The sequence below is a fragment of the Coffea eugenioides genome, unplaced genomic scaffold (assembly GCF_003713205.1).
Source record: "Coffea eugenioides isolate CCC68of unplaced genomic scaffold, Ceug_1.0 ScVebR1_95;HRSCAF=445, whole genome shotgun sequence".
Lineage (NCBI taxonomy): Eukaryota > Viridiplantae > Streptophyta > Magnoliopsida > Gentianales > Rubiaceae > Coffea > Coffea eugenioides.
In genome coordinates this window covers 120250-129192 of record NW_020864841.1, presented here as the reverse complement: position 1 = coordinate 129192, position 8943 = coordinate 120250, and positions in this window count along the sequence as shown.

Sequence of the window (8943 nt, the reverse complement as noted above, 5' to 3'; positions counted from 1 at the left end):
TTTTTGATTAAAATATTAGGGTTTCTAATCTTTTAAAACAAAATAAGGTTTTAAATCAAATCCAAAGAAATACACTTTAGTATCTTCTTTACAAACAACTTCCTAATATTCGGGGTGTCACAGAACCCTAGAAGTTGATCGACTTTTGAGCATACACAATTTCAATTGAGAAGTACACCAATGACCAACTCCAGACTGATGCAGAAGCTGTTAGATAATGCTTGATAAAGGCTGTTGAACAAGGATGGAGAAAGATCAAAGCGAAAGGTAAAACAAATAGCTAGTGGAGTTAATCAAAGACGCAAGATTGGGGGAAGTTATATTAGCTACAATCATTGAAAACATTCAAGTGATGCAATATAACTTCCCCTTATCTTGTGTCTTTTTGTTTAGTAGTTAGGATTCCAAATGGTATTAGTATAAGGCTTAGTAAGTTTGCTTTAAGCAATTAATGTTTAACATTGGGAATGTATAAACTTTACTACTCTGTGCCAGAATGCAGAGGTGCATAGAAAATGGGCATTAATCCTCATACTATAAAGTTTTTAAGTTATGAATGTAATACAATCAATCATTTCAAGAAAAAAATGGCTTTTTGATCTTGTTTTGCTACTAAAATATTTGACAAGATAGACATGTCAGGACTCCTCGAGTAGGGATGAGGGAATTCCACTATTGCTAGAGTCAACGTGCATGTTACAATGTAGAAATAGTACAACTAATATAAACACTAACATAACAAGTGTAAATATTAACATAACAAATTTTTTTAAAACATTAAAATGGATATCCTACTTTTTATCTCTTCCATCCAATTTCAAAATAGAACCTCTCCTTCCTTCAACAGCATCCCAATTCCTTGAACAACATATGATGTGGCACTATTCAATGTAAGGTGAATCCCAGATAGAGTGTTAACTCTTGAAAATTTTAGTTAATCTCCCTTACAATTTATAGAATGTAATTATACAGCAAATATCTAAGGCTTTTCTTTGGTTTATAAAATTACAAAATATGCTATTTCTTTAGTTTTATGTTTTTTTTTTGTCTTCTCGACTATTGTCTTCTCTAAGAACCACTGGGCATGGTAATTTTGGATACCTTTTTCTTGCCAAAGTAACATATCTAATTGTTTCATTTTTGTAGTTTTTACATTTGTAATAATGTTATGTCTTCAGTTTTGTGGCATATTTAAATTCTTCCCAACATTTTGAAAAAATAAACTAAATATATTTCTGTTACTTAAAAGTTCTCATGCAAAAACCATTATAAAATAAATTTCACTTACAAGTACCCACTCTAGCACCTTGAGCAGGCCTCTTCCTAGTTATACATGCATAAAGAGGAGTTTTCGCATTGTGAAAATTAATTAGATTATGATTACATCCTTTAGGGTTATTTAAACCATTTCGTAAAGGTGCGTGATAGGTGGTTACCATTTTGAGTACAAGCAATAACAGCACAGAGTATTGTTACAACTCCTATGTTAACCTTACATGTGTTTGAATGTGCTTGACTACATGTGAGATAGCTAGGTTTAATTATCGCTAGTTAAATGTACGCAATTACTTCTATGGCCTTCCAATCACCATCTAAGTCATTTAACTTTAAAAAATTTGTGGGTAATGTGTAGTCTCATATGGGTCATGAAATTTGTTTTAGTTTGAAGGTTGTTTGAATTCTGAAACAATAGTTATTTGGACAAAACCCTGGATGGCCCCAAACTTTTTGTCGGGTCAACTTTTAGTCCCTAAACAATTAAGTAGATACTTTTAGCCCCTAAACTTACAAAAGTGTATACTTATGACCCTTTAGCCAGTTTAGCCAGTTACCCAACCGGTCAACCCATCACATGAGATGCAACCCCCCAAATTTGAAGGATGTTTTCATCCATATAGGAATAGAAAAGTGAATAAAAAATCCAAACATCTATGGAAGAAACCCTACCTCCATATCACCATTCTTAAGTTGCAAAAATAGAGGAAAGGAACAGAGAAAGAGGAAGGAAGTCTCAGTCGAGTGCAATGATACACAGAGTTTGTGTGACGGCCCCACCTCCCCCTAAGGCGAACCAGAGGGTTCGGCGGGCCGCCTGCCCAGCTCTCGCCGGGACTCAGTCGTTCACTACATTCCTCAAACAGATTACAAGGTAAAACTCAAATATTACATCAAATTCTCCAATAATTACATGTCAAAAGCAAAGCGTCCACGCTTCCACTGCGCCACTCTGATCCATGATCCCCATTATTATTATACAAGAGGAGTTCCACAACAAAAAAATCACAACAAGCCTTCCTTCGCCACGAGCCCTGTGGAGGGGAATAAAATATTTTTGGGGTGAGCTAGAAGCTCAGCGAGTAACCAGAAAATCAGTAATCCAATCGGTTTAACAATATTTCTTTTCAATGATGTCATAAATCACATGATAAGTCCAGAAATGATTACAGCATTTACAAAACATTAAATATGGAGTATCAATAATTCAAGAAACATGTACAATGAAAAGCGATAGTAACATTCATGAAAAGGATACGTTCATTTTTTATAAATAATCCCTCGTTCATCTTTTTATTCGTTCATCTTTTTTTTTTCCGGACGTTGGCCGGTCTCCACCCATCCGGACGTAGCCGGACTCCACCCATCCGGACGTAGCCGGACTACAAGGTAATACTCGAGTATACCAAATTCACCCAGGGTCACCATATCGCCCGACCGAGTCCGCTTCTGGCTCGAGTCGATCGGTAACGAAGGGCAGTGGCCAGTTCAGCCAAAAAGGCTTACATTCATGCACAAGTAACATTTAATCCTTAATCATTGAAATTTCACATTTATTTAGGTCGAGTGCGATAAAGTACACCCTCGCCTAGAAAACTCGTTTTAACAATCAGTGAAAGCACTTAACACATTATCAATCAATAATAACAAGCCAATAAGTCAAAGAAATATAACAAACAAGGAACACTCTCATACAAGCACGCATGATATGCAAGAAAACGGTTCAAAAGTAAATAACGCAAGAAAACAGTTCAAAAGTAACTTTGGAAACAGTTTAGAAGTAAATAATGCAAGAAAACAGTTCAAAAGTAAATAATGCAGGAACGGTTCATAAATAACTTTCGAAATAGTTTGAGGTCACTCACCTCCATGGCTCAGGAACCATCCATCATATATCATTGCCTTGCTCAAATCCAAGTCTTAGTTCACAAACTCAATGCAAACAAGTCCTTTCAAAATTCGGACAGCACTTCCTCTTATCTTTCTTTACTTTTCCAGCCATCAAGGCTTCATTATTTCCTCATTCCAACCCAAAGGTACACACACAACAACAAGTTCATCCAATAGCCATTCAGCAAGCTCCAAGTAGTACTAGTACAAGTCAAGCTAGGGAAAAGTCCGGAAATGAAAGTTAAGCTCAAAACCAGAAAAACAGTTTTGACGTCATTTTGCGGTAATGGTACCAAAGGCGCTACGATTGTCGGATGAAGGTGCAAGACCCACCATTTCGAAGCTAAGAGACAGGGATACAACATCACAGAAGGTCACTCAACCCATTTTTTGAGTAAAAACAGGTAAAAAATGCAAGATACTACATCAACAACGTAAAACAGATTCACCAAAATGCATTCTAGCGGAACATCATAACTCAGGCTCTACAAGTCCAAATCCAGAAATTCCAAAACCAGATGAAAGATAAGAAACAGGGATAATTTCATCAGAAGGTCTCAACAACCAATTCGGAAGCAATTCCAGCCAAACAACCAATTACAGTCGCAAATCCCAATTTCGGGTAAACCAGAAACAGCAATAGTAATTTCGACTTTTCTCACTCTACACTACTCCGATTGACCTGAAATTTTGTAGGCACCTCTAAAATGTCATTCCCTACAACTTTCATGTTTTTAAGAAAAGGCCAATTCGGCCTCTATATAGGACTACTAAAATTTCGGACAGAATGAAGAACCAAGAACCCTAATTTTCCAGATTTCTTCCAAAACAGAATTTACTTGCAATCTTCCACTTTTTCCACCTTCTAGAATCATTAAACATCATTTTCCAATCATCATACATAACCACATAATCATACTCATATTAAAACAGAAAATCCCCAAAAAAATAATAAAAGTTCATCCATCCAACCACAACTCAAAATATAATCCATCAAACCATCTCTTTAGCCATCACAAGTCTCTAATTTAGCATAATCAAGAACAAAGAAAGGATGGCTAGACATGATACCTTCAAATATCAAGAAAGGTGATGACTTAGGGATTTTTCTTCCAAAACAACTCCACCAAGAGCTTCAATCTTTCCTTAGCTAGCAAGTTTTATGGAGTGATTTGCAATTTAATCGGTTGGAACTCAAGATTTGGACAAGAAATTGAAGTGCAAGATGATGGATTTTCTCTCTCTTTTTCTCTCAAAATTTCGTCAAGACAAGCTAAAATGGAGAGAAATTGGGTCCAAATTGGTTTTAGTAAAGTTAGAAAAGTCTTGGTCAAAAGTCAAGGTCCAATGGTTTTGTGACAAATGGTCCTTTAGGGTTTTAATCTTATCTTTTTGTCTCTCCAATACAAATATCTTAACACATTGTAAAATAATATCACTTAATACAAAATTCCAACAAGTTGTCGAAAATATAATGCATTTACCGCACTTGCGGGTCCCACGTTCAAAATACGCTTTTACTTTCTCAAAAACTAACCGATACTAGAAAAATCATTTTCAAACTATCTTTGCTCATAAACTTTATCTGGGAAATTTTTCTAATAAAGAAAATGTAGAAAAGGCGGGCGATTAAAAAAATAAACACTAGAAAATTAGAAAATTTCCGGGTTCTCATACTCATTCTTTTCGGGGCGTCACAGTTTGTACCCCCCCTCCCCGTATGCCAATATGAGAAAGTAACGAAGATGATAACCTCATGGACTAATCCAAATCTAGGGAGGAGATATGTTGTTTGCTCAATTGAAGTCGGTGGGTGTGATTTTGACATTGGATTGATGAAAAGATATGCTGTCGGTCTATGGAGTTGATATCCAGACTTTTGAGGTGGATCATGTGAGGACTCATATTTTTATTCTTCATTTAGTCATTTTTATAATTATTTAACCTAGTGTTATTTAATTATACTAGTATTGCATGAATTTCACTTTATCGCGAGTGTGTCGAAAGTTTCTCGAAAGTCGCGCTGGTACGACTAATTGGAGATTTGAGAATTTAATACTAGACTAGTAAGTATGAGTAATTATAGTGTTATAGGAATTACCTTGGAAGATTAGTGTATAAGTGTAACAAACAAGAGAGAAAGTGGTGGTACAAAACACTATTTAGCTACTATTAAGAGTTGATTTTTTGCAACTTTAAGTTAGCTTGTCCAACACCTTTCTTCCACAAAATTCAAAACCACAAACACTCCCTCATCTCTCTCTCTTTTCATCCGAGCAAGGGAATCAAAAGGGGGGGAAAGAAAACTTCATCTTTTACACTCCAATCTTGCTTGTTCTTCATCATCCAACTCACAATTCCTTGGGTTTTTGCTCCAACTAGAAGAAAGGTGAAAGCTTGAGGTGTTGCTTGGTGAAATATTGGAGGAAACTCTCACTTACAACTAGGGTTTAGTTGCTTTGGAAGGCAACCCCTTCACCTCTCTCAATCTTTCAATTTATACAAAGTTTAGTGGATGGATTTCATGGGTTTGAAGCCCAAATCAAGATTCTAGGCAAGTGGATTTGAGGAAACTTTTATCTTGCTTTATATTCTGAGCTAGTGGCCTTGAGGTGACCTATGAGGTAGCTGACTTGAGGTTATTGCTTGATTATTTTTGTTCATGTGAATTATGGCTTGAGATTGGCTTGGTAGTGGAGTGAAAGTTGGAAGAAAGCCAAGAGAGGTGCTGGCCGAAATTTCTGTTCTTGTTGTCTTGCTTTGAATTCAAATTTTGTTGTTTATTTAGCTGCTAAACTGATTGATATATGTTGTATTATGTGTGTGGAAAGTGTCTTTCGAAAATCATTTCAATCGGTTATACAAAACTTGAGTTTTGGAGAAAGTTTGAAATCTGGAAACTGGTTACCAGGGTAGCCCGACAGGGGTACTTTGTCTGAACATAACTCTTTGTACAAAAGTCAAAATTGAGTGCTGTTTGTGGCATTCAAAACTAGACATTTAGAATTTTCAAATGGTATACGAATCCCCTGCTAGTTCGTTTGAGTAAACCATACCAAATCGGCAAAGTTGACTGACCTGTTTTACCTGTTTGTCCGAGAGAAACTAGGAAGCTGCATCTTGTGGCTCGAATTTGTCTCACTTGTGAAAAGATTTTGAGAATGATGTCTTCTGATGAATTGTAGAATTTTGAATCTAGTTTCTAATTCCATAAACCATTCTCAATTTTGACTTGTATAGAGTTAGTTATGGTCTGATTTCAAAACTATGTTGAGGCCTGGTGACTGGAAATCCTCTGAACAGGTTGTGAAAATCGGCCAGGTCAAACTATTATATCCTGATGCTCAAAATTCTGAATTTAGTTCTGCTTGTTGTGTTTGAAACTTGATTTGGAACTCTTGTTGTGTTATAAATTTCAGAGGCTGATTCACTTCCCGTGAATTTTTCCGAATTTCCAAACATTGCTGAAAAACCAAGACTGGTTCTGTCCTGTCTTCATGAAACAACAATTTTGAGCTGAAATTCAAATGCTTTTTGGTTAGAGTCTTGGAAAAGTGTCTTCAGGGAAGTTTTAGTACATTGAAACTATTTTCCAACGGTATAAAGTTTTCTCTTTTTGGACTTACCAAACTCAAGATTTGATTTTCCAAGTTTTGTCGCATAAAGCTGAAAATTTCTGATTTCGTAGGAAATGATTCACTTCCTTTCGATATTGATCGTCAATTTTAAACTCGAATTCATGGAGGATACAAGTTTCCCTTGTGACTTTAAATCCTTGCTTTCAAATCTTGATTTTCGAGGGATTAAAGCTCTTTTAAGCCATTGTCTTAAGTTTTAAGCGAGTGCACTTTCTTCCTTGAATGTTTAGCGATCGTGAGTATATGTGAGTGATGGTTGGTCACTGTTTCTTCAGGTGCTCAAGAGGGTTTCGAAAGGAATCTCGGTGTGGACAATTGAAGAGCTTTGTTTACTCACTTACTTTTGAATTGATGAGTGTTAAGTGCATGAATTGATGCTAAATACTTGAATTGTTTCTTGTTAATTGAGAAATTTGGAATTGTTGAGACGAGTGTGTACTTTATCGCACTCATTCTCTTTTATATGAATTTATAATTAAATTGTGTGAAGTGAATTGTTAAGTGAATTGAGTGAATTTGGAAATTGTAATTGTACATCTGGGGATGCCCAAAACTCATTGGCCAACCTTGCGACTCGAGCCAACATGGGCTTGGTCGAGAAGCTGGTGAACCATGAGAAAATCATAAGTTTGATCTTTTGAGATCTTGCTTGGCATACATGAGTAGTATTGCCCTCCCAGTGAGTGTTTGGTTACGAATTCGAGAGGGTGAAATGAAGGATGGGGGAAGTAAGTGGAGTTCTACGGACTTGATACCTACCCGGTTGACGGAGTGCCATCACGTGAAGGTATTGGATCGAGCCTCGGCAAAGCAAGAGGAATCTAGTGATGCGCGACGGATCTAGACGAACACCAAGTTGGGATGTTTTGCGGAACTTTGACCCTTCTAGAATCACGAGCCACGAACTAAGGAGATTCCTTAACCCACGACTAGCCACTTTAGTGAACCAAAAGTATAGATAGAAGAACGCCACAATCAAGGAGACTACTTGATTGATAAGTTCGTTGAACAACTTGAGATTGATTCTCAAGTATTCAAAGGAAATTCTCTTGAGGCAAGAGAGAGTGAAATAACTCACATATATTTTATAAAATCTGAATTCTCCTTTATTGAATGAAAACCTAGGCTATATATAGCCTTACAAGTTGAAAACCTAAAGTGACTTGAAAAACCTAACTCGGCTAGGCTAGGCCTTTGGCCCGATTCCACTACTCAAATCCACTATCTAATGGTCAGCTTATAATCGATCCAATGAAAGCTTTAAGCTGGCCCAACATAACCCAATAAAAGCTAATTAACCAACTTAAGTTATAGTGAGCCTAGACTCTATAAATCGGATCCAACTCAACATGAGGTCTTGGACCGAATTTATTCCTAGCAAATAAAATAGAAATCTAGAAAATAAACTACTAACTATTACTAAAAGATTCAATCTCTTGCAGCCCAAAACATGGCCCATAAGCGGCCCATATTTCGTATCATCTAGCTCCTGAGAGCTCCCGTATTCTTATTGAGTGCACTTTATTGTTAATTGTGAATTACTTGAACTTTCTATCTATATTTCTCGTACCGGTGTTATTGTTACTTGAACTATGTGTTTACATGCTTTTCTTGGCCTAACTGAACATTAGCTCACCCCCGTAGTTTGTTTTCCTTAACAGGAGCTCGAAATGGAAAGATTTTGGGGAAGCCGACTTGATTACCTTTTGATTAGAATTTTGGATGTGATTAGTCGACTTTTGGTGGTTGTATTTTTGGGAAAAGTTGATATACCTTTTGGTAACTTGTGATGTAAGATTTGAATATTTATTTAAGGAAGCGACCTTTCTTTGTATTTACTTTTATTAATGGTTGTTTACCCTTAAGTTTGAATTTGACTCATATTGAGCCCTGGCGAGAGCTAGGCAGGCGACCGGACGATACCCTAAGGTTCGCCCTAAGGAGAAATGTGGTTGTCACAGTTGGTATCAGAGCCTAGGTTTAAAGATCTATTTAGGAGATGTTTTAGAAGCCTTACTCTTGAGAATAGGGATTAGATAATTTAGTTATACCTTAAATTAATGTTTGAGCGAATTGGTGACTTTAAGTTTCTAACCTTAAGTTTTGTGGTTGTTTTGTAGGAATGGAGAACGGTAATGGA